The sequence below is a fragment of the Peromyscus leucopus genome, chromosome 11 (assembly GCF_004664715.2).
Source record: "Peromyscus leucopus breed LL Stock chromosome 11, UCI_PerLeu_2.1, whole genome shotgun sequence".
NCBI lineage: Eukaryota > Metazoa > Chordata > Mammalia > Rodentia > Cricetidae > Peromyscus > Peromyscus leucopus.
In genome coordinates, this window is record NC_051072.1 from 64,189,391 (window position 1) to 64,215,968 (window position 26,578).

At 46.4% G+C, this 26,578-nt stretch overlaps 2 long non-coding RNA genes across 6 annotated transcripts in view; one reads left to right on the forward strand and one right to left on the reverse strand.

Annotated features, from left to right (window-relative positions):
- Nucleotides 1–402: 402 nt before the first annotated feature.
- Nucleotides 403–26,297, reverse strand: LOC114697395. Of its 4 annotated transcripts, none has more exons than XR_005092451.1 (4): nucleotides 26,115–26,297; nucleotides 8,876–9,005; nucleotides 6,997–7,046; nucleotides 403–3,515 (listed from the first exon to the last, which is right to left on the reverse strand). It is a non-coding gene; the product is annotated as an uncharacterized LOC114697395 (long non-coding RNA). The 4 variants fall into 4 exon arrangements; XR_005092450.1 differs by lacking the exon at nucleotides 26,115–26,297 and adding an exon at nucleotides 20,103–20,768; XR_003735171.2 differs by lacking the exon at nucleotides 26,115–26,297 and adding an exon at nucleotides 14,212–14,349.
- Nucleotides 11,801–26,578, forward strand: part of LOC119088741 — a 118,552-nt gene continuing 103,774 nt past the window's right edge. For both annotated transcript variants that reach the window (XR_005092452.1, XR_005092453.1), the window contains exon 1: nucleotides 11,801–12,173. This is a non-coding gene — a long non-coding RNA (uncharacterized LOC119088741). The remainder of the gene's footprint in view (nucleotides 12,174–26,578) is intronic.

Below are 26,578 nucleotides of genomic sequence, written 5' to 3' on the forward strand. Positions count from 1 at the left end.
TCACAAAGACTGCCTTGGTTCCCACTAGTTAACATGCATACTCACGCAACCTGCAACCTCACTCCAACTGTTTTACAATGCAGTGGTATGCTAAATAAACTTGATCCGGGTTCTGCCAATGTTAAAACTAGCTTTCAAAGAACTACTTAACTGATATTTACACTTCTTTTGACTTAAATGTGCATGCCTTCGGAATATTTCAGATTTCAAAGAAATATCACCTTATGATAAGGTCATTGTAGAGATTATCTTGGACACCCTTCAGACTCATGCTCAGATATGGTACCTCCTTCAACACACACAAATAAAACAAAATGTCAGAAGTTTGATGTGTAATAGAAAAAAGAAAATTTGGAGCATGTTGCAGCAAGAGCAGTGGAACAGCAAAAAATAAAATGAAAATAACATTGAAATGTATTTTTATTGATCGATAAGTTATGTAACATTAGTATGATACAAAGCAAGTTTGATATGACAATGGCAAACACATAATTTTAATATTGTTTATTTTCCTTAGATGTTATAGTTAACAGATTTACATAAACGACCAAGATGTAGGCAAAAACTTCAGTAAATTGACTCCATTGAGTGCTTTGAGTAAACAATAGGTTTCCCCAGCAAACATCTTACTGCCTTTAATTGAACCTCCTTGAGAAAGAAAACCACACACTTTGTAATGTAAATGTTAATTGTAGTAGACAATGGTTCTAGGTAAATAGCACCCCTGGACATGGGGCAAATGAAAGGAACACAGGCACTTTACAATGAAAGCTTGTTTGCACAAACAGTGCTTCAAAGGTAAATAAACATGGGTCTTCTCAACAGTCTCCGCAGTAGTAAAACTGGGGCACGTGTTCAGCAGTCAAATTGAGAATTCGAGTTATTAAAGTCTCTCAGCTTTTCTAAGTGAAGCCAACAGTGGCCTTACAGGCTTTTCTAGTCTCAGTCTTATAAGAAGTTGAAGCGGTAAAGAAAAATGCACTGTCCCTGAAGAAAAATTATGTATTTGGGAGTGTCAGTAATTTAGGCCATGTGGAAGATAACAGGCAATTTTGGACATTTTTTATTGCAATGGTTGTATTTATGTACAAATGCCTATACCAATGTTTGCCTGATAACGTGCAACAAAATATAAGGAATTTTGGGAAAGGATTACAATGGGATTCTCCAAAACCTCCAAGTTTATGCTAGGACTGGTTACTTTCAGATAGAAAAAAAGAAGAAGAAGGAGAAGGAGGAGAAGAAGAAGAAGGAGAAGAAGAAGGAGAAGGAAAAGGAGGAGGAGAAAAGGAGAAAAACTGTGTAGAACACATCTGCTAGGACTATTCTAAAACAAGTTTTTAAACACATTGTGATTGTAATCAACTTTGTATAAACTGGTGAGTTTGTTGCTTTATTTCCAGAATGTAGATTAGCATAAGTAGGCCAGGTTCCCGAGTGTCACAGAAAGAGGTAAACAACCGATGAAGTCAGTCCTAATGAGTGTTATGAGACATGACTTTAAAATATAACAGCCAAAACAAAAGCCAAAGGTGATCACAAGGCCCTAAACCACAGGCTGAGGATGCCCCTGAGGGATGTTCTTGGCATCCCTTTTCACTTGCTTTCCCTAAATGATGAAAATTTCACCAAAAGAGAAAGCCAAATTTAATCATGGCCAGATTAAACAGTGGTTTAAAAATTAACAGAAACAGTACGTAGCAGCTACCAACCAGTTGGTGTTGCCGTTTAGGAGGCTGCAGATGGCTGTGGGTGGGAAATGCCTTTACTTTCTTAAGCGGTGGAGATGAGTATGGTGTGTGTGCTTGATGTTTTTTTTCATACCCCTGCCCCCCAACAGGGCTGTCTGTCATAGGCTGCCGGCCAGGCTTTACCACTTGCCCCCGAGCGTGGGAATCGGAGCGTCCTGCCGTTCACATCTCCTGCTTTCCGTTTAGTGGAATCAATTAGGCAAGACAGACCCTCAGATTCCCCACCCCCTTTCCATTTTTGTCAGGTCTATATACGTCCTAATTATTTCAGTTTGGGATGCCAGAGCTGTTTCCTGGATAGACCTGATCATCCTTAAACAAAAAGAGAGGAGGCGCACACGTGGGTTGTGGCGTTAAGTGTCACTTTCCTTTCCAATGCTAGGCGCAGAGTAAGACAGAACATTTTTTTAACACTTTGACAAGAGGGGAGGCGATCTCGTCTCCATCATGTCTTTCTGCTTCAGTAGCTTCCTCAAGGAAACCCTCTTGGAACAGAGAAGCATCTGTCCTTGTATTTTGAATAGAAGAATAAAAAATCAGACGCCCCCTCCTCCATTTTTCCCTGCTAGCTCTAAGTCCTCGGGAGATATAAATTATTAACCTTCCAGTATAAGCTTTACTGAAAGTCTGACCTCATAGAATTTAATGTACATAGAAAGTTTCCAAGCACAAGCTTCAAACTTGAGGGAGGGGCCTCAGAAGGGAACTGCCCAAATCTACATAATTATGGAATCATTTTTAAACGAGGTCTCAGGCATCGCTGTAACAGCTTTCTAAGAAAAACATTTCTCATATGTAAACGTTTGCTTCAAAATAGAACAAGATAGAACAGTACATGCATCTTCGCCCATAAAAACACCACACAATTCTCCTCAAAACCTGGCTCTTTAGATTTCAGCCTGTAGGTCACTGAATTGCCTGCATCCCACTTGTAATCATAAGAAAAGAAAAGTTAGATTCAATAAGCATTCCTGACCTTTCTCGTTTTTACTGTCTCTTGGTTGGAGTCTTTCATTCTGGACCGCTCCTCGGTGATCTTGAAGGAGTTTTTACTTTCGGTTATCTAGCTTTATGAAGACCAATACACTCATACAGCTAGATAACCAAAGATAACAACTCGCTTCCCTCACAGGGCTGTCTTCCTCTGGCTGGACTCCAGATCCGATCCACTCTGGATTTACAGAAGTGTAGTCCTCCAGGATATTTGCCGCGGTTAAGATTCCTCCTTTCATGCAAACATGACCTGGTTTCTGTCTGAGTGTGTGCGGCTGAAACATCCAAATAAGAGCTGTTGCATTCAGAGTTTATTCCAAACTTTTTTCCCTTCCAGCAAGTAATCTCCAGCCGCGTTAGCCAACAATTCATCTATTAATATCAGAAAATAAGAACCAGCGACTAAGATGCAGCAAGCTGTTCCCGTGAGCAGCAGCGTCCATCCCTTCACAGGCCTCTATTTGCATTGTAAATTGCTTCATTCTCACGTAAGATTCTTTAGCCTTCCTCTACTGAGATGTATAAAGCCATCGGCAGTTTCCATCGCCGGTTAAAAAGGAAGAGGGGGAAAATCCCATTCTATAGAAGTGGCAGCTGATTCAAAGATCTGCTCCGGATCATTGGGTTAGGCATCATGAGCTTTTTACCAAGTGCTGGCAGCTTGATTGCACATATCTTGTATGTGAATGTTTTAGGGGGAGATCCTCGATTTCTCAGGACTTCTAGGCTGGGGAGAAGATGCTGTCTTGCTGGCGTACTGCTGCCCCCGGTCTGAAAGAAGGAGAAAAGGGCCATCATTGGAGGGGCTTTCACTGCCAAATTGTGGACCAGCCCGGCAAGGTCAAAGGTTTGAGACCGCGGGAGACCAAGGTAATGATGATGTCATGAGAAATCTCAAGTACATGGTTATTGATATGCATCAGTGATCAGCCAACTGCCCCAAGCCTGCTGCCGGGAGTAGCGGAGGCTGCGGCGGCAGCTGCAGCAGAGGTGGTGGCGGCGACGCAGCAGCAGCAGCAGCTTTGCAGCAAGCCCTATTTTCTCAATCAACATTTCATCCACTAGCACTACGGACTGTTCCTGGAAAAGCAACCCGCGGCCTTTTACCTCCTCGACGCTAGTGTAGATCGCTCTAATATCCAAAGACTGGAGGAAATCTCTCTCTAAGGACAGATAAAAGCATTTCAGGTCTGGGGAACGTCTTTGCCTGCATTTCTCTTCTGGCAGATTGCATACATAGGCCGGCAGATGGAAGGCACTTTACTATTGCTTAAAGCAGGGCCTCGCTTTCTGGGGCTGGGAAACAGATCTGTATTACGCAGTGAGTCGATGTGTGATTACATTGACAATTTGCTTTGGTGTTGTGTTTTTAACGGCTTCACAACTCAGTCATGTTTTGTATCTGTGTACCATGGCGATAGGGCAACATATTTTGTTCTGTAAGTTCAAACTGAACGATCTAAGCAGACGAGCTTCATCTTTTTTTTTTTTTTTTTAATGATTGCATATGAAGGGTGTGTGCGTTAGAATGCAGCCCAGGTAAACACTGCAGCAATACCGTCTAATGTTGCACACCACTCTGCTGTAGTAAAATGCTGAGCCTTTGTCTACTGTTGTAAACACCAGTTTTCTTCCCAGAAAAATGCACTAGACTTGATTAGACTTGCTTATAAAATTACGACAAAATTATTGTCTCCTGAAAATGCAGATAAAACACCTGGATGTGAAGAGCGTGGTGCCTCCTCATCTTCTCTTGCCCCACCCACTCATATCTGTCTTCTATCTAGAAGCAGAATTTAATAAATTAATTAGCTTCCTTCATTGTCTTAGAAGTTTTTAAAGTGTGACTTTAAAATCACTTCCAAGAGTCCCTTTCCTTTTCCATCCTTTATAATAGATGATCTGTCTAGCACATCTATGATATCTAACATTCAGCTGCCTCTCAACAAAACATCCATGGTAATCTCCATAAGAGGCGTAGTCTCTGTGGGTAAGCATTATGAAGTATGTTCAAAATTACTAATTATTTTTGGTGATGTTGCTGTTAAGTTACATGCTAACAGAGAATTCGTAATTCTTAACATCCGTTGCACACGTCACCAGGGGGCCACTATACTCTCAATTCCACACTGCGTCTATTTTCCCCAATGGCTAAACACTTTTACTTTTTTTGTAACATAGTTTTCTCAGTAATTCACTAATTTATTCATTTAAGACGTGAATGAGAACATGCTTATTCAACCACATACAGAGAGCACACATATATAAACCCTGTGAAAGAGACTGACAAGTTTTTTTTTTTTTTAATGGTAGGAAAAATTTCCAATGAAGAGTTTAAACATAATATCACACCAATTAAGATATGGCTTAGTAACAGAGATGCCAATTTGTCCTTAGATTAATTTGTTTACTTTTGTGTTAAGCATTCTTTTACTGGTTGTTTAGAAAAGACTAAGATGTCGAAAGAATTCATCTATATTTCTTATCAAATCATGAGCAAGAAGTCAGATATAGAATGCACATGTAAACTACAGTCCAATTTTTAAAACACATTCATGGGATTTTTGTTCCTTCTTAAACCGTGTGGTCACAACATAAACAACTCACTGAGGCACAAGCCACTTCTGACATTGTGTCAAATCCTAATGAGCTTTGAAGCTTAGAAGATTAAAGAGCACTGTGGCCTTGCTTTCCAAGAACTAGCAGCAGAGTAATTAGTGATCTAGCAGGTATTACATAAAGCAAGCAAATGATCAAGTCTACTCAACTCTGTGAGTCAAAGCCCAAGAAATCAAGAATGGTTTTAGAATATCCCTTTGCTTCACGTGTGTCTAGGTGTGAGAGGGCAGGCTATATATTTATCTGTTGGTGGGTGTGTATTATCCTCATATTTTTGAGTTTGAAAATTATTATGACTTTATCCCCATACTTAACACTAAAATGCATTTTTAGAAACAGCATCTACAATGAGAGTTAACACACTGAATGTCTGAGTGTTTCTGCCATTAGAAACTACAAAAGATACTGTCTTCAATAGCACCTTCTCAGGGAATGCTATGTAGTCATTCCAACTTACTCTAAGACTGGTCTCCATACTTGGTATTCAAAACAGATTCATCATGGGAACCCCAATAAGTGAAATGAGCCAAGATGAGGGTTTTGGGCAGTCTGTTCATTAGCCATGAAGCCAATTAAATATTTTACTTCTCTATCAACCTCTCAGGCTCACAGAAGAAAATTAAATACACTAAGATTTAACATTGAGTGCCTGATTGTGTATAATATTGCCAAAATTTACAACATGGTTTATCATATGTGTTATTATATATACTCCACAATGTGTTACAATTACACAGCTCCAAGGAGTCCCACCAGTCACATGTGAAGAGCAGCTCTCTCAACAACCACACTTTGAAGTCAGATATTTTTGCTTTAAAAAAGCTATCTAGCTGAGTTACATAATATTTGCTTGAAATCAGCATCCTGAAGGATATACAGAATTCAAACAGCTTGCCTGCTCATTCTCTAATGAATGTACATCAGTAGCCAATAGATTAGGATGTGATGGTCATGCTTATTTTCTGATTGTTTTATAGGTCTCCAGATTTCTGAAACATGACTTTGAAACATCCTGGTTTACTTGGGAATAAACAATCTCTGCTGGTTAAAAGTAAAAAGTTATGATTTCCCCCATATTTGGGTCAGAATTATGCTATTTACTTAATTCAAATACATTTGGTTTACGACCAATATTTAGAACACCTCTAAATCCTATTTACATTAATGCAGAATACATAAAGGACTGGACTAACATCAATTCTTTTTAAATATTTGGTTTGTAAGAATTACAGGTGTGCAAACTGTAGTCTATTAATACAGTCAACACTGCTATTGTCTTTATAAAAAGCTATTTTATTTACAGCCATGTCCATGGTTCAAGTAATGTACCTAACTGGCTTACATTATGATAAACATATCTTTCTCTTCTGAATATGAGCTTCTTTCTTATAGGCTGTTGCAGGCTATATTTATATTGTGCTTTATGCATATACATGTATGTATATATTAATACATATTCACAAAGGCTCCTCAGGAGAAACAACTGAACACGCTGAAACTTCAATGTTTCTGAAATTCTATCTGTTGCAAGGGGAAATATGTGATACACTGCAGACCTGTCCGCCAGTAAACAATGCACTATTTTGGTTTTGTACATCAGTCATATATTATCAAATAAAAAATCTTAAATTACCTTTGTTTGATTGAATAGTCTGCTCATTTTATGCTTCTTTGAAGTCTCGTCTGAAAAATAGGCAATAAAACAAATGATCACAGTTTATATATATCATCACTATAATATATAGATTTAATTTAAAGTATAACAATTACTGGGATTCCTTAAAATACCATAAGATTATATAAAACACCAGTACTGTGTATCTTGGGCCTTAGCACCCACAGGGTTAAATATGCTAATTTGCATTTAAATGGAGACATGCATGATAATGGGAATGCAAAATATGCAGGATCTAGAGGGGTTTGGGAAATTAATTTTTCTTTCTCCCTTTATTTTTAGCTTGGAAAGAAGAGAGACTTAAGAAACATTAGGGATTTGAACCTTGTAACCTGCCATACAAAAGAGAAGAGAGAGCCCCACCATGCAAGGATTTTAAGTCTGGAACAAAGTCTTATTTTCTAAATGTTTAAGGGACTGAATTTCCTGGCCTCTCAGACAATGGGAATCCCTGGATAAATGTCTAATCCATTCGAAAGATGCAAATAGTTTACTGTAAGGCCACACGGCACAGTGAGATGTGCATTCACATCTATGGCTCCTGATTGGCTCTTTCCTTTAGTAAATCAATGAATAATGTAAAACCTGATTGCTGTAAAGTGGTGGATTTTCATACCCTTCCCCCACCCCACCCCTACAATCCAATATTAGGAAGTCTTACATTCTCCGGAAAATAGGTTGGGTTTTTTTTCTTAATGATTTTTTGATTCTTACTATTATTTTGGACTGGAGGGGTGGAGCCGTGTTGTTTTTGCAAAATGAAAGTACTACACCCGTCCAATGATGACGACTACAGTGGCTCGTTCCTGCCCTTGCCCTAGTTACTGGTGCCAAGGCGGAGATAGAGGTGGAAGGCAAGTGTGGGCACCAAGAGAGGGAGAAAACGGTCCTTGTGGGCCCAAGGCAGGCACAGCTCTGAACCCCCACCCCCACCCCACGGCCGTGGCCATGACTTGACAGGGCCTGGGGTCTAACTTCTGATCAATTCCACTGAATTGCCCTGACCCCTTCAGACAGTACTCCATTCAAGCACCCTCGCCACATTTGCAAGAGAAAAAAAAAAAAAAAAAGCCGCAGATCCTAATGCAAAAATACATGGCTCTCCTCGCCCGGGATTTTCTGCTGATAGTCCCTCACCACCGAAAGAAGGTCTTGCCTTCAGTTGATTTGGGGCTCTCAGCAAAGGAAGAACAGGCTTCTCTCCGATTCCAAAGGCGTCTGAAGCTGAATAGCTCCAAGTACCAGTAACTAACCATGAAGGTTGCATTTCGGTTAAAGCTAAACTCCGGACAGCCCTGTAATGTGGTCTCTCCCCTCTAAAATCCAGAAAACAGAAAAAGGAGGAAATTTACCAGATACAGTTAGCTACTGTACAAGTTTTTCCCCAGGATCTAATCAGACAGTGGCTTCCGTGCCAGGTAACCGAAACTTCGGGGCGATTCAAAATAGGCAAATTATTCTAAACGAGAACCCAGAATTCAAGGGACGCAAAGCACTATTGTATTTAGCACTGCGTCTAAGAGAAGAAAGTCCCGCCACCAACACCAAAAATTTACATACAAAATTTCTTTTCCCTGTGCGAATTTTTTCCTGGCATCTCTCTGCGTTTAAGGGTCAGCCCGGAGGATAATTAACAGTCCTGGCTCGGACAACTCACAAGATCAACAGGTTTGGCATTGGAGACATACAATCAATTAGCTGAAGCAAAGCCCCGGACTGGCCCTCGGAGCGGCCCTTGCCCGGCTGGGCTCTTGGTGTGGGTACCCGACAACTACCGGCACTGCCGGCCTGGCGCCGCCGCCGGAGCTTGCAGCCTTCACGCAGCCAAGATACTCACTGGATGTCCCTGCGCCAGGCAGTGTTGTTCCCCCAAATCCAGCCGGACCGAAACCGAGCCTCCAGGCAGAAGACAAGATCCAGTCACAGCAGAACGTGGCCACAGCACACAAACAGGTTCCTTTAGGCGTCTCCAAAAAAGAAGGGAAAAAAAATTTTTTTTTTTTTCAGATCAGTCTTCTCTTAGTACATTTAAAACTGCCGCTCAATTCCACTTGGTGGGCGATTCTTCCTTGATTGCGTCTAAAATAGTTTATGCCGCTCTTCTCTTCTGAGGGAGAGAGAAGGGCGCAAAAGACCAAGGAGGGGGAAAAAGGCAACTTTCCCCCCCACTCCAAGCACTTGCTCCCTGAGCCTCTGAGTGCAGAGTGAAGTGGTGTGTGCGAGGCTCGGCAAGTTTTTGGGGGGGCTGTCCAAGGTCTAGTCCAGCCCCCTCTGCCGAGGAGGACGTGCTCTGAAACTCAACCAATTTCCCCACTGCTTTTGTTACTGATGAACTGAAGCCCTATTGTTCATCCATTGCCACGGTCTTTTGCAGTCCCCACACTACGTTCTGCGTTGCCAGAGATAATGAATTTGCACCCAAACCTCTCATAGTCCCCTCCTGACAGACGGAACAAATTAGAAATGTCTCGTCTGAAGGAGGGCAATGGCTACATTTTCCTATTGTAGGATGCAAAGCACACATTTCTTTGGAAACTTATTTTGCCTTTTCTACCTTTTATTTTCTTCCTTTTTTCTCATTACCCCAGCTTTTCTCCTCTTAGTTTCTTAGACACATTTTAAAAAGAATCCCTCTGTCTTGTGTTCCCAGAGCATCATTTTATTAACTTGTGGGCCTTTCTGCCTCTCTACCTCCTTTTTTCCCCTTTCTTTCGGGGTTCCCTTTGCAATTTTATTTACAAACTTGTAGAATGACCTTTTGACTTGCAGAGTTTTTTTTTCTTAGATAGGTCTTTTGGTTCAAGCCGCCCTCCCCCTATTCTGTTGGTTAGTGTTTCGCTAAAGACAAGGTATACATTAAGGATTTGTCTTCTCTAAACTCCAGTTTTATTCAAAAGGTACCAGGCATCATGCATGATAAAGGCTGTGAAGGAAGAAAAAGCTTGTGTGTGTGTGTGTGTGTGTGTGTGTGTGTGTGTGTGTGTGTGTGTGCCAGAGAGGCTTAGGTGCAGGAGGAGGGGCTGGAAGTGTGTAGAAGGAAAGGTGGGGGCTTTCAGGGAAGGTGGGGATCCTGCAACACCAGCAGGAGGCTGTCAGGGGTGCGGGCGCGTGGGAGGAGGGGGAGGCGGTGCAGGAATCTGTCCCGGTGAGGGCTGTCTGCTCCCTTGGGCCTATTTGCCCCCTCGGAGCTGGAGGCAGCTTTGGCACGGATACCTAGGAGCCCGGGGCCATAGTGGGAGCCTGCGCGACCCAGGGCGAGGAGGGGGTGGTGCTCTGCAAAAATTCGACGGCCGCCCGTCTGTCAATGTGGCCGGGGGAGCAGAAGGGAGGCTCTCCTGAGAGCTGCAGGCGCCCTGCCCGGCCGCCGGCCTCCAGCTTTCCCGCCAAGTGCAGCCGGAGGACAGCCAGCCAAGCATGTCCTTGGCGGGAGGGTCCCCGCCCGCCGCGCGCGCACGCGGCCTCCGCGCACACGCACAGGCCCCGCGCACACGCACACGCACATGCACACGCACACGCACACACTCCCCTCGCAGGCACGCGGCCCAACGGCGGCGGCGAGCAGGTCAGGAAAACAAAGCTGGGCTGCGAGGTGGCATCAGAAACGGCTGCCTGGGGAAGCTGACGCCGCGGCCTCTAGCGCCTCTTCCTAGCCTGCTGGCAGGTTGGTGCCCTTAGCTCCACTGCGGCCCGCGAGCAAACCCTCGCGGCTCGGAGCGGGTGGCGGTCGCAGGCGGGGGCCGCCGTGCTCTGGGAGGTGCCAGCGGCCCCCGCCCGGTGCGCGGGCACCCGCCAGCCCAGCCCGCAGGCCTCCCTGCTCGCCCAGCGCCGCTGCCTCCACGGAGAAGCAGCCGAGCTCTTAGAAGAAAACACCAGGCCTAATCCAAGCCGCAGCCGAGGGGATGATGGCTCCCACCTCAAGTCCCCTTCTGCAGACAATGCGATCGGGAGGGCCTGGCTGTCCAGGGGAAGCCTTTTTAGGCGTACCTCTCCCGAGGGGGAAACTCGAGCCCCAGCCCCGCAGCCTGGCCCGGATAACTCCCCAGACAAGTCACCAGACCTGGCCATGCGAAGACTGGTCTCTGGCCCCGAGTCTCCTCCCTCCGTGCTCACCAGCCTAAGCACCTTCCAGCACACACACACACACACACACACACACACACACACACACACACACACACACACACCCTCCCACTACAGTAAAATTCTCGCTCCTGGCACTGCTATTAATGAAGCTGACAGGCATAATTTGTTCACAGGTAAACAGGTACCAAAAAGAGAAGCCCTCACCATTTGGCTGGGCCATTTACCTCTCCCTACTGGGAACATGGGTGGCATATCGTGTTTTAGGAATGCTTTGCGGGTGTCTGTTGTCTCCCTCTCCTCCTCTTGTGGAGAGATTAAAAAAAAAAAAAAAAAGATGATCCATTGTCAATCTTCTTTCTGACATGCGACCCAAGCGTTGTTCTAAAACACTTGGGATTCGTTTTGTTTGTTAATCTGTTGCTTTTGGTTTGTTGTTTTAGGGTGTGTGTGTGTGTGTCTGTCTGTTTCTTTTTCCTGGGGAAAGAAAAGAACTTGTATTTGGTGGGGCTGGAGGCGCAGAGCTCGGGTCTGTGTATGCAGCGGGAGGGCTGGCGAGGCTGGCAACTGCCGCGGGCAGAAACCAGGCAGCGGCTTTCTCTCCCCCCCACCCCCGGGACTGGCAAGGGCGCCCTTGGCACCTCCGGCTCAGGCTCGGCCACCGATAGAGACTGCCACACAGGCTTTCGGGCTCCACCGGCTGCCGCTCCGTGTTTTCCCCCATCCCGGTTTCACGTTCAAGGTTTAGCTGCGAGGTCACGTCCATTGACGTCAGCTCCCTGTCTCCCTCTACGTCCGGCTACATTTACATACATCAAGGAAATTAGGGCATTAAAAAAAATATGCAAATCCTGCGCGAAGAGGAGCGGGTGCATTCCTGGAGCGACCGCCTTTTATTGAAGCTTTTAATTAAAGGGGCCAGTTGGCTAGCCCCTGAAACAACCGCCAAAATCCCCCAAAAGAGAAAAATAAACGCTGTAGCCTTCGGGAACGGTTGTTTCGGCTCCTGTTCTGTGGGCGGCTGAGGACCGCCGGCTGCCCTGCTCCGAGAACAGGTTAGAGGAGGCAGCTCCGGCCCATGCATAATCAGGGCCCCGCGCCTCCATTCTTTCCTCCTCCTCCTCCTCCTCCTCCTCCTCCTCCTCCTCCTCCTCCTCCTCCTCCTTCTCCTCCTCCTCCACTCCTCCACCTTTCCTCCTCCTCTTCCTCCTCCTCCTGCTCCAGCTACCCTTGGGTCCAGCGTGTATTATTTTTAATACTGATGCATATGTAAAGATATATTTGCATTTTTTAAAAAATTCCTTGAAAATTTCTGGTTCTACATTTTTGTTGACTCCCCGCCCCTCCTTTTTTCTTCCTGTTTTATATGTCTGTCTGCCTCTGTTGTCCTTTCTGTCAGTCTTCTTTCTTTTTTCTTTTTTTTTTCCTTTTGGCTAGTGTCTGCTGCTATCTCTAGCGGGATTATATACACAGTTGCCTCCCTTCTTTTGTTTACTTAAGATTACGAATATGCATATGTGTTACGTATGCATTGCCAACTGGAGAACGTCCTAGTGTGATCATAAAAGAAACACATTTCGTTCTTCTTTCTTTACCTACCCCTCCATTGACTGTAATGCCTACTGTTTTGAGGCTCAAAGTTTGATTGTCTCTGATTAACTTCCTATTAGTCGAAACACAGGTTGGAGCCAATACATTTGAGAAAAGTACGTGTGAGAGAAGGGATTCCAGATTACTAAAGAATTATGCTGATTAACTGAGGGAATGCGGTCGGTATTCATTACCTATTGCTTTCTAGCATTTCTTGTGAAAAAAATATCTATTTTAAAATGTGTAGACACAGCAATGGACACCCTTCTGCAAGGAAGACATTTTCAACCATGTTATATGTTGTGTCCTGTCTGCAGCATTCAAAATGTACTGAGTTTTATTTTATCTCAATATGGATGAAAACGTATTATCTTGATTGCAAATCATCCTTAATTCCAGACTTTGAAGTGAAAAGACACAAACAAAACAGTTAACTATATTAACCCAGTTGATGTACCTTAAAATATATAGGCCTTGAGCTGGATTTCAAGCAATAGTAATCTTGTTTATAGGATAGGATTTTTCCTTCTTGGCAGTATACCTATTCAGCACAATGACTATTGAATATATGTATATTTAAATTATATATTAACATTCCCTAAAGCTATCATGTAAAAAAGACCCAATCCATAATTGCATAACCACAAAGAACAGGGAATGTGCACACATGCAGCTCTTTCAATTAAACAAGTCCGAGCACATGCACAGGTAATTAGTTTGCTTATGAATGACTTACCTGCACAGATACTCAGCCCTGCCCAATGGCTTTTGTGTATAAATATTCACATGGATTGCCTCCCATTTCAAACCTACAGCTGTGTGCCATCTTTCATGTTGGACTCCCTAGCATCCATTTTCAGCACCCTTAATTCTTATGGCATTTTCCAGTCTTACCTCTGGCTACAGTTTCTCCAAGCCTACACGAAAGTGCTCATATAATATGTCACCCAATAAAAAGTGGTCAGATGGCTATGCGTAAAACATTAAAAAATGGAAACACATCCACCCTCCAGGTTCACCCTTACCTTGCCATATATAGCAAGATTACGTTTCCTGAGGTAAAATTTCAGCACATTTTATGAATACTTGCAGAATTCCATGACTGGTTACAGAATTCCGGTTGGGGTGGGGGCAAACAGGCCGAATGAATCAATTCAGCAGGCTGAATGTCTGAGTGTGGCTGCAATTCAATTGTGCGTGGCTGTTTATTCTTGCCTGGGCTCCGGCACATACCTGCCCGCTTTTATGCAGGATCAGGACAAACACACCGGCCACGTTGCAGGGCATAGAGTGTCGGTGCATGTATTCGGATGGAAGTAGCAAGGAATGTGGGATGTACTGCTGTCTGAGCATGCATGTGTGTACAGATGCATGTGCACGCGCGCTGTGTGACAAGGGACAGAGAGAGGTACACCTCTTATCTCTGATCTCTCTGTAATCTTTCCTGTTTCTAATCTCCCTCATTGGCTTCACCGTCGCTGCGGTGTGCGCGCTGTGGCTTACCCCGAGGGCCCATGGCTTGGTGGTTTCCTGGCTCGGTGGGTGTTGCAGCAGAGGGTGGGTAGCGCCGCTGTCGCCGCTGCCGCGGGTCCGGGTGCTCTGTCCCAGCGCGGCAGCAGAGCGCGCGGTGTCGCGAGCCCCCTCCCTCCCGCCCTCACCCCCATCCTCTCCTCCCCTCCCCTCTGCGCCTCCCTCCACCCCACCCCCCGCCCCGCATTACCATATGGAGGCCGAGTCCCTGCGAATCACGGCAGCAGCGGGCGGTATTTGAATAAGCCCCGCAACCCCAGGCGGACCCCCAACTCTTCCACAAGCAGAGTGCTCTGCACCTAGGACCACCGCGCTGGTCCATAACCCCGCAGCTACCGACATCCAAAGTCTCTTGTGCGCTTCGGGGAGAGGGCCAGATAAGGGTGATGGGCCTCCCTCTTCCTAGTTTCATATTAACTTGACTGATAGAATCAGACAATAAATTATACAAGAAAGGGAGCGGGAAAGAGAAAGAAAAGAGGCGAGAAATAGAAGTGAAAGGGAAGGGCGAGAGGCGCTGTAGAGAGGAGAAGGAAAAAAGAACGGAAAAAGAGAGAGGGCTGAGTGAATGAAACAGAGAAATCGGAAAGGCTGAGACCAGAAGAAATATCCAAACACATGAATCTGAGCATTTCAAGCTAAAAATACCACCTCACTGAACTTCACAACCTACAATTAGGCACGTGCCCGTCCTACCCCACCCCCAGAGATAAATCTGCTGTCTCGATCAGAAATGAATGTTTAAAATTGTATAACATACATAAGACTTTAAAGAAAGGAGCTAATTTTATGAAACATAGCAAAGGGCGTGACATTTAATGAAGGTATTTGCCAACTCTGGCTAAAAATTCATCCTCTCTTTGAATCCGCAGCCTCTTGCGCTGCCGGTCCTGGGAGGTTGATGCTTCAGCCTAGACACCACAACAAAATTATCCCAATGTGCTTGGGGCTTTAAATGAGAATCTCTTCCCTGTCTTCTAGTTTCATATTTGCTATGGTTTTCCTCTTTAAGAATGTTTTACTTTTACACAAAACACAGCAGTATGGCTCTTTAAAAAAAAATTACACCAAACTCTTGACTGGAGATATTATTTTTAGACTCAGATTAAATATGGAGCTAATTCCATTTCCACCGTACATGTTGCTACAGCACAAGACTGAATTTAAGGTGTTCCATGCCATCCCCCTACCTCCTTCTAATCAGAGAAGTGAAGTCTCCATGCAAAGAAATCTGGATCGTAATAAAATCTCCAGCCATCTATAGGATAAGACCATTGTTGAGTGTCTCTCTTGGAATCTGCAAGCCAAATGCCCCCCACCCCCCTTGAAAGACACAAAAAGAACGCCTCTGATTAATAATCGCTTACGCGGCATACTGAGCCAAAGCCAGGGGCCCGCAGGACGCCGGAGAATGGAACAGAATTCTCAATACCTAGAATTTTAATACAGATTCCAAAGATGAGCTAACCCTATCCAACGGAGATTAACACTTAGTAAGCAATGCTTTGGGGAGGGCGATGGGGGAGACTAGTGTATTTCAAAATTTCCTTTCTGGGCTAGAGCAAGGGGTGACCAATGCATCCACCCGACATTCTGCGTACAGGCATGTGGGCAAAATCATAGGTAGCTAACGGTCCAGGCCTAGCATTCTGCACCCCCTCCCTTCCCCCTCGACCTCCTTCCTTGGTCTTTTGAGACAAGGATATGAAAACTCTTTTTTGTGACTAGTTCCCGCGAAGCTAGTTTTGAACCTCTTGTTTATTTTCCAAGTAGAATCGAGTCTGAATTCCTCAATTTTGGGTTTTTCCACGGTGCCCCCCATCTCCCCATACCCCACCCCCACCCCCGCCCTCGCTGGGCTTGTGAAGAGAAAGGAGGGACCCTGGGGGGCGGATGAAGCAGGCTTTCAGCCTGTTCCGTAGGGGCGGCCTTTTGGCCCCACCAAATTCATCTCTCCTTTCTGTCTCCATAGGTGTTTCCTTAGGCCGACCACGGTTGCTGTGGCCATGGCCAAGGGAGCCAAGGTAGGCTTTAGGGGGAATAGAATGAGGGAGCGGTCACAACCCTGGAGCTCGGGGGAGTCTGGGCCAGCACCCAGGCCGAAAGCTGAGTGGTACTAGGGGCCAACGTCGGGCTCCAGGCTCCTGCCGGCAGGGAAACAGCGACACCTACTGGCCCCTCGAGCGCCGCGCTTGGGCCGTCGGGGCGGCCCTGACCTGGAGAACCTGCATTCTCTGGACTCGGGAAGCTTCAAGAGCTTTGTGTTCAAGGCTCTGGGGACCTCTCTAGCCATTGTGCGCAGGAAAGGCAAAGCTATAGTTTCTAGAGGGCTCTAGGGGACTGCAGAAGGGGCCTGATGACACAGGGAACCTCAAGCCGAGGGTCCTTTCTTCTGGGAACCCTAGGGACCTGCAAATGCATTGACTTCGGTTATATGAGACCCAAGCAAATGTCGCAATCCTAATTTACTTGGGCTTATAATGTAGTCTTCTTCACCACCACACCTATTTCAGCGCCAAATGAAGACTGTATTTTTACAAATGCCTGGTGCCATAGGCCTTCAAGTTGGTTGAGCCCTTCTGGGTGCTGCATCCAGAAAGCATTTGGTACCCTTTTGTCCCTTAAGAATTATAATCTTATTAATTCCTCAAGTTAAGGGAAACTTGGGATGATGGTGATGTTTTTGAGATCTAAGGCTACACACACACACACACACACACACACACACACACACACAGAGAGAGAGAGAGAGAGAGAGAGAGAGAGAGAGAGAGAATATCAAAGTAGATATGTTAAAGTATATGTATTCTATATAAACTATGTCTGAGTGCAATTTTAGTATTCTAGATTTTTTTGTCTCATGAGTCTTTTCTGTAAAACGTGAAAGCGTGATGTAGGTGGTCCCAGCAGTGAGTGGAGGGGGGAGGGGACCCAGCGTCCTCTCCTACTCTGTATGTATCGTTTTTCATGTGCCAGGTTCTGGGCTGGCAGGGCCCTCTGAAGTCTTACTGTGACTCGGGACTAACCTGTTCAAATATTAAAGCAGATTCCTTTTCCTTAAAACACTGGAGCATTTGAACTAGTTGGAGTCTTTGAGATTTCAATGTAAAATGTCACAAATCCCACGTTTTTTTTTTTTTAAAGACAATAAATTCACCTGTTAATTCAAAGGTCAAGAGTTCATATTGGAAAGTCTTTTTCTTCACTTTAGAACACTGGTTGGAACCAGGGTCTAACATGTTTAAATCAGGGAAAGGCCAGGGAAGCTTTGGTCAGGCTAAATTATTGTCTTCATTCTGCAGAATTGTAAAAGTTTGCTCATTTCTTTTTTCTTTAAATAAAACAGGATGCTCTTAGTGTTCCTAAAAGCAGGTTTTTAAACAGTTGTCTTTCTATTTCCTTTTTTATTAAAAAAGAAAAGAAAACTCTCAAAGTTCCAGAAGCCCCAGCTCGTTTTTATAATTGGAGTTTTCTTGTTCTAGTTCTCCTGTAAGTGTGTGGACGGGTGTGAGTTTGGTAATACGTGGACTCACACCTTAGAACAGACCCACAGCAATTTGTATGGTGTGTGAGTAAACTCAGATTACTAACACGGAATTAAGACACCACTATTCTTCTATTCTTCTCAATGAGCCTGATATCTTGCTGTATATTAAAGTTCCTCCTTGAAAAATGAAAACCCTCCTAGGAAAGCAAAATGATTGCAGATCAGTTAACTGGCACGGAGTGTATCGGCACCCAGCCAAGGAAACCACTTCATGGGGTCCTGAGGTGTTGGAAGCACCTTGGAAAATGGCAGTGGCCTTTTGTTTTTGTTTTTTTCCTTTCTGTGTGGGGGTTTTAGAATGTGTCGTATCTGTGACCCCCCCCCCAAACCATAACTGGAATGGATTCTTGTTTCATCGTCTTTGGTGCAACTCTAAACATTATTTTAGCCTTAATGTGAAAAATGGAGTGTGTGCTTCAAAATGGTGGAATTTCTCTGCACCTACATAACAACTAGCCCCAACAAGTTAGCCTAGTACACCCTGGGTAAAGGAAATTTACTTGATTTAGGACAGAAAATTAGGTCAGCACAATAACTTATTTCATAAGAAACATGAAAATGTTTGCTATAAAAACACAGATGTGTGTGATTTTAGTGACTTGTGCGGAGCAAGGGTAGAGACAGAGTCCTGGTGTGTTCTGGTGTCCCCTGAAACAATTGGAAACAGACTGAGCTTAATAGACTGGGTCTCTGCTCTTTGTCCTATCTGCCTATGCCCCTGTGTCATGGAGAGGGTGTGCTTACTTCTCTCCCTGCTTAGTGAGTATCACGAAGGGAAGGAAGCAAGGATGAGAATATCGATCAGAAAGTAACATTATGGGAAAAGGAGACAGATACGTTGGAAGCCTGCTTAAATCCCAGCTAGCTGGCTGGCTGGGGAGGGAGCCTTTTGGTGTAAGTTGGCAGTCCGCGTGAATGAAGCTCTTGGGAAGAGAAGGGGCTTCCTGGATGTTGAATGCCCTTCCCTTCAGCTTCATGGAGAGGAGCTCCAAGGACACCTGTGTGCATCTACTTGGAGGTGTGTGTGTGTGTGTGTGTGTGTGTGTGTGTGTGTGTGTGTGTGAAGAGAAAACATTTGATCAAAAATACATTGGTAAAATTCTGCCTTGGTATCTGTTGGGACCAGGCATCAAGGTCACTAACTGCCCAGGATAACTCGGGGGGAGGGGGGCAGCGTTGTTGCTTTGGATGGCACGGAAGTGGCTTCTTTCATTTCTCTGGCTCTTTACGGCTCTTCTTTTGAAGAGGGGCGAGACTGAGTTTCCTCCTCCTCCTCCTCCTCGTCCTCCTCCTCCTCCCCCTTCTTGATCCTGGCAAACAAAACGGTTCCACCACTTGGGCCATCTGCCGCAGGTGTAATCGATGGCAGGGGGCCGACCTAACTACACTCCAGGCTCTTCCAGGTCCTCACCGCTCTGCACCAAACAAATGAGTCCTGTTCTGCCACTAGGGTGCCGAGGTGGACGACGGATGCTGGCCCCAGCCTTTGGCAACACTCAGTGCTTAGAAACCGGGGCCACCTGACAACACACGCAGCACACGGACGGGCACAGAGAAAATGCCCGGGCATCGAGTGTTCCTTCGGCACCCCTTCCCCCCTGCACACAAACGGAGCATACGTACATAACATTTAAAAGCCATTTAGAGTCCCTCTTAATTCTCGGCAACTCAGAGCTGTCTACTCATCACTCCAGGCCCCCGGAGTGTGTTTGCGTGTAGGGGGGCACGCATGGATGTACGTGTGTATTTAAAAACGCTTATTGGTAGGTCAGCAGCAGCTGATCAGCCATGGTGATCCAATAATCTTTTTGACTACGTACCAATTTTCGTTAAAGTCATTCTTTTTAAAATGGGGGAAATAACAATATTCTGCACCATCTGGGGATCCTTAGGTTAGGTTCGAGGGAACGGCCGAACCAGAGAGTGCCCACTTCGCCAAACTTTCCCTCTTCGGGGTCTGAGAGAAGCCTACTTTCTCACTTCCTGACGAGGCCAGAGCGTCCCTTGAAGGCGGGTGTGGAAGGAGGGAAGGTCGGCGGCGGGGCGGCGTAGGGAGAACCTGGCGCTGGAAGGCGCAGCCGTCGCGGATTGCCCACGGAGACTGGGCAGCAGCAGCCCCGGGCCGCAGCCGGAGCTGGGGGCCCCCCGAGGCAGGCGCACAGCACCCGTTTGGCCTGGGAACCTGACTCTGGAGCCCTGCCCCGACCCCTCGCCCCACCCCAGCTTTCTCCGCTGGTTGACTGCCGCGAGTTTCTCAGATTTGGGCGGGGTTTGGACCCTTCCAAGTGGGAACTCCGCGGGCCCCCAGGGTACTCACCTTAGGCGAGGCCCTGGCAAATCTTGGCCCAGAAGCATCAAGTTTCCACTCCTAGAGGGACCAGGCTCCCTCCTGTCTTCCAGTCACCGCAGGCCTCTCTCTCTCTCTCTCTCTCTCTCTCTCTCTCTCTCTCTCTCTCTCTCTCTCTCTCTCTCTCATCTGGTTCTGGTGACTTTTAGAGGCAAAAGCTTGGTTATTCAGAGGAGGGGGAGGGACATTGGGAGAGTGGGGGAGGGGGAGGGAGAGAGGAAAGAAAGGGAGAGAGGGAGAATGGAGGGTGCTGAGAAGAAGAATCAGAAGATAGTGCGGGCGTCGGTGGAAGAGGAGGAGGAAGAGGTGGAGGGATGGGAGGGGTAGGGTGGAGTAACAGAAGATGGGGTGGGATGTGACCGCCAGGAATAAATTGCTCCCCACCCAGCTGCAGTGCGACGCCCCCAGCGTCTCTGGGGAGCCGGTGCGTCAGCTCCCGACTGGCCTAGGCGGGGCGGTACAAAAGCTGGCGCCGCAGGACCCCCTGCGAGGGCTTCCACCCAGTCCTGGCAGCCTGGGAGGCCGCTGCACCGGCCGCCGGCGGCGCCTGGCCCCGGCAAGGTGGCTGGGCAGGGCCTTCCAGCCGTCGGGAACTTTTACTTCATCCCGTTTTGTGTCAGACAAGTGCAGGGACCCGCGGGGCATCCTGGCCCTCCTCACCCTGGCGCGGGGCTCCCCGGCTAGAGCCGCTGCTGTCCGTGGGCTCGTGATCCCGCCCGCACCCCAACCCTCGTCCCCCTCGTCCCCGCACGCCAGGGTTAAGCCTGAGCCCCAAGTCTCTGTTATTCATCGGGGCATCACTGCCTCTTCTTTTTTCTTTCTTGCTGAGTTCTCTCTCTCTCTCTCTTTCTCTCTCTCTTTCTCTCTCTCTCTCTCTCTCTCTCTCTCTCTCTCTCTCTCTCTCTCTCTGTGCGCGCGCGCGTGTGTTTGTGCTCACGCATGAGCGCATGTATATATACGCGCCCAGCGTATATACATAGGCAAGACTGAAGGTAAAAATCCAGCACAAAAGTAGCTTTGGTCTCCTGCAGCTTGGAGAGCGGAGCAAGTTAAACGTATTGAGTATTTGAGATTACATTTCAAAGCGAGAAACAAGGCAGGAGCTCACCGGATCATTGCAACTGAGGTTTTATACTGCAAGGATCATTTATTATTGTTAAGTATGACGAAAATAGGCTGAAAATGAGTAGCACAGAAGGAAGGACATTTTGGCAGCGGTCAGAAGCTGGAAGCATTTGGAAAGGTTTTCCTGAGTAGGAGCGTCCAGGATGGATAAAGGTGGAAGCCACAGATTCGCACAAAACCGCCTCAGTACGTGACGGGATTAGAAATGGGAACATGCTTTCTGACACAGACAACCCATTAGTTCTCTGTTAAACGCATTAAACCAGCCCCATGCAATGATTTTATGGCCGCCTTTAAGGCACAAACACGGGGGTACCACAGAGGGTGAACGCGGTCCGTTTGAAAAATTTTGACGCATTCATAAAGAGGAAAAGTTGAAACATCGACATCTAAACACGTGAACGCGTTTTCTCCGACAACCATCCCCTAAATATAGTGAGATCACCTCCATCTTCGCTTCCTTGCTGACCTGGAGGTGCGACCTTGTGCAGTAGGCCGCCAGGTCTCACATAATTCTACTTACATTCATCTTGAATGGCATGTCATAAAATGTCGGGGAGGGGGGGACCACGAGGGGCGTGGAGAAGAAGCCTTTTATTAGCAATGATATTCTCCCAAAGCTGTTTAATTTCAATAAAAGCAATGGTGTTGCGGTAACCATCTCTCTTCTCCCATTGCAGACGACCAAATGGTTCGTAGCCCTGTGGATTTTGCGGGCTTAGTTCAGAGACTACTATTGCTGTATCCTATGGCAGGAAGAATTTCTTGGACATTAGCTTGCTTAACATCTGGCATAAGGACTCATTTATCTGCCAGATCTTATTTCAGGATAACAATGATAAAATATTGCTAATTTATGACTACCATGGGTTTGAAGTAAAATGGGAAATGAAGTTGTTCTTTGAAAAACTGTTAGTTGAAGGCAAATAAAAACATTTCCCTTGAGCAGAACGGGCTGCCTACGAACTGTATCAAAGTATTTCACCAACCTGATTGGGATTTATTTTCAAGATTCTCCTGGACAGCAGCAATAGGAAACCAAATGAAAAGCACAAAGACCGGAGGGCACTCTGTACCGTTGGATCACTGTGCCAAGAACAAATGTCTTGGCCACAACGGTGCTCCCAGACTCACAAAGCTGTCTGAGGATGAAAGTTCTCCATCTCCTGCATCTCCCACACATTCTGAAGCGAGTGTTTGTATAAGGGCAACACTCAGAATATAGTACAATGATATGGGGGGAAGAACCTTTATTATTTTTCGTCATTTAACAGCTGCACAATAATTAAGCATCCTTGCTTGTTGGATACTATTTTTAGACCTTTGGCTATCTTTGTTTGAAATTATGAGACACTGTCAGAGGAGGTAGAAGGGTGTGACAATCACAGTTTTAGATTTCAGATGTCTGCAATGCTATTTGTGGCTGGGTTTGGAAGATCTCAACAGCCTACAAAAGTTCTCTATACTTGAGAGAGATAACTTTGTAAATTACACTCTGATTTTTCCTTTTAAATTTATATACATTGTCAGATTTGCTCATAGGAACTTACAAAATGAGCCCAGGAATCCTTAAGTAGATACCAGATAGCCACTGACGACATCCTAAAGATGCACAGCCTGCCGCCTTTCTGCAAGCTGTAGAACTTTCTATGAGGAAGTCAGCAGAGTCCCAAGCTACAAATGGCTTTGTGCTGCTGTGAGAGTCTTGGAAATGTGATCTGATTCTGGGGAGGAGGATGAGGATGAGGAGGAGGAGGAGGAGGAGGAGGAGGAGGAGGAAGAGGGTTTCTCTCTCCAAGTTCTGCCAGAGTGGAGACAGTTTTATGTTGGGCTGTTCTCCATTCAAATTGCTACAAGATATGGCAGGGATTCCCGTAGACACTCACACATGTCCCCCCAAAGCGAAGTAGCTGTAGAGTATTGTTCTTTGATTCTTTTCAGTGAGTGTTCCTGCAAAAAACAACAGCTTTGGCAATAGCCAGGAAGACAGGAATATTCACCACCATACCACATTGATTATGACATATTAACGGGGCCATTTGAACCTCCACCACAGACGTTAGTATTTTTCTTGCCTATCTCTCACTGACTTGTAAAAATGTTGTTTACAGGTAGTCATTGCTGTTAGTTCTTTCTATAATTAACACAGACGCTCAAGGGCGTTCTGGGGTCACGTAAATATCAATATAGAGAGGATGCCAGTTTTCCCGGCAGCAACTCTGTAAATGGGCAATCTTCTACAGAGATGGGGCTTCATCTGTGTAACTCAGACTCGAGTATTTCCAGCCTGTAAGTTTTTGTCTAAATTCACCAATCTGAATTGAGGAGCCAGGATCCACAGCCATCTGTGATCTCCTCACCACTGTGTTATCCCCATCCTCCGTGTCCTGCCACTATGTAGAGTTCCTGCAACTGTTCTCTTTGTGTTGATTTTAACCTTTCTTTTTGGTCACCTTGAATAAATACTCCTTTCAGGAATCAAGAGGGAGGTTCAGACTTAGACTTCATATTCATCTCTTAAAGGCGATTCTGTTTTATCATTAAAAAAAATTAAGACCACTCCCCAAATTCAGCATGTGACTTTTTAAAGGCTCAAACGATTCCTTTAGTGGTCTAAGGCTTCAGATAGCCCTGGCTGTCAAATTTCAAATGGCAGCAATGTGGTGTCAGAAAGGACATTGCCAATTGTTGAGCCAAGGTCACATTCCTAAAGACCCTTTCCATCCTGTCCAATGAAACACAGGTTGGTGCTGTTTGAAATCCCCCTTCTACAGTTACCAAAACTGGCGAAATAAATTCCACGTAGGGAGTGCTTCTGTGGCCTTGCCTCTTAGAAAGGGTCTTGAATGGGCTCTTGGGTTTAAATTTAGAGACCTGCCTGTGCACTGCTTGTCAAAAGTTATTATTACTCTTAAAAGGGGCGGGGGGTCCCTGTCACTCTGTTCTGCTAGCCATATATTTGTGTGTGTGTATGTGTGTGTGTATGTATACATGTATATATACATATGTGTTTATGATTTTGCATCTAGACTCACACTCAGTCATGCTCACGAGGGGATCAAAAGGCCAACAAAAGGCATCAGGATAGAACCCCCACAGCTTGTACAGGAGGGGGGCAGCCTGGCCTTTGCCTCTCCAGCTCGGAATCCAGGCCACCTGCGCTGTGAGCCGTCCTCAGGTGAGCGGCTGAGGAGGGGATGCCAGGCCCTGCTGGCAGCTTTCCGAACGAAGCACTTTGACCTTGGCCGCCATTTCGCTCGTTCTTTTCCTTCAAATCACACCTGCTGCCACAGATCCCGTACACCTGATACCAGATGTGGTCAAAAGGAAAAGAAAAGGGAAAGCCTCGCGCTCTCTAATTCCCTTTGGTAAGGAGCCCAGGCCGCCAAATCCATTACATAATTCCAGCTCAGGCTGACACCTGTGCCCGCACTGGAGCGGGGTCGGGTTGCAGAGCCTGTGCTGGGACCCTGGCTTGGTAGTACCGTCGCCCAAAGCAAGCGGTGGCTGAACAAAGTTTGGGCTGGAGGTGGGTTCTCTTTCGTGATTAAGGTTGGAAGGGATCCTGGACGGGATGTTTCAAGGACGCTCGTCCCCCAAATGTAGGGTTATGGAACTTAAAACGATGTTTCAAAGGCCCAGAATGCACTCAAGCGGTGTTCGAAGCCCCTGGGTGTTCCAGCCTGGGCGAGCTTCGGGAGTGCCCCCTCCTATTTTCAAGAAAAGTGGACTTTTTTTCATCAGCTGCGGGACTTCTCCCGAGATCTCTAATCTGCCCCCTCCGGCCCACCCCCGGATACTATTGATGTGCATTTTGTTGGTGCTCACGGCCTAGCACATAGATGTAGTCAGTAGCCCGACTGGGGCTCTCCTTTCTCCTGAAGGCGGGACAATACTTCATTAAAGTACCGGCTACTATTGAGGAGCCCAACAGAAACCTATTCCCACCACAAACGCGCATCGCTTCTTGACCGCCGGTGCCAGCCGTCCGCGGGAAAGGTAGTGTAGTGAGTGACCACTCGCGATCCCATTCTCTCCCAGGTCGAATGTCCAGGTCTTTGGGGGACCAGATAAAGAAAGTCCAGTCCGCCTCCCCATGCCTTCTACCCATCACCGCAAAAGACGTCAAGTGAGATAAAGATTCAGATCTAAATTAAGATTTCCAATATTTTCCCACCTACTAGAACAGCATGTCAAAGGAGCATGTTATGGCGATCTACAAATATGACCGAGTTGGAGAGTTAGGCTGGAATACACCCGGGCTCCGTTTCGAGCAGTTCTTAGGAATTTCGTTGAGGCCTGGAGCCATGACCTGGTCTCCCCGCGGTCCGTAGGAGGAAATCCTTTGGGGACTTTGCATGAAAATATTGTAAAATTAAAGCCAAACCTCAGATTTCTCGAGGATCTCAAAAAGTAAAAATGTGCACGCAGCAAGAGCCAGAGAATTTCTCAGGACACGTCAGGCCCTCTCACTCACACGCTGAAACCAGGGTCGATTCGTGGTGTGCATCCCCATCACTACCCGCCCGCCTCTTTCCCGTTCCCTGTCAAAAGACAAGAGAAACGCCGTCGCGTAAATTTCTTTCTTCTACTAATTTCAAAGACCTCTGAGAATGTCCTTGTACTCTACGCCCTAAATAAATATCCTCCCTGTGCATTCGTGTGCGTCTAGAAGAGTGTAGATCTGCGCAGCGACAGGCGCTCTAGAACGTCTCCCTAAGGAGCAGGAAGCTGGCGGGGCCGGAAAACACGCCGCCCAGTCTGCCAGAGCTAGGGAGCAAAGCCAGCCCCGCAGAACCTGCGTTCTCGAAGAAGCGAGCCCCACCCAACAAAAGTTAAAGCATGATGGCACTATACCTTGCCCCGGGTTACTCTGGCGCCTGTCTCCCAGTTTGGGCATGCTGGAAGTGTTGGGTTTTGGGAAGTTTGCTTTGGCTGGGTGTGAGTTGTCTATATAAGCCCTGCTGCAACTACTGTACGGAGGAACCCGCCTTGATGGACTCGGGTGTTAATTAACGCGAGGCTAATTTGAGCTCTAGGAGCCAGAGGCGGCAGGTCGAGAGGCGAGCCGCGAGGGGCCAGTGACCTCTAGTGGACAAGAGGGGATATGCAGCGCGAGGGAGCCGGCGCGCCTGCCTGGGTGGAAGAGAGAAAACGGAGCTGCTGCTCCGGATTCCTCCCAATCTAACGTCAGCGGGCAACACAAGCGCACGATTTAAGGGCAAAGAGCTGTCAGCAAGGGATGTAGCCTTAGTTCTTCTGAAGCATCTAAAACTTAAGTGAACACACACACACACACACACACACACACACACACACAC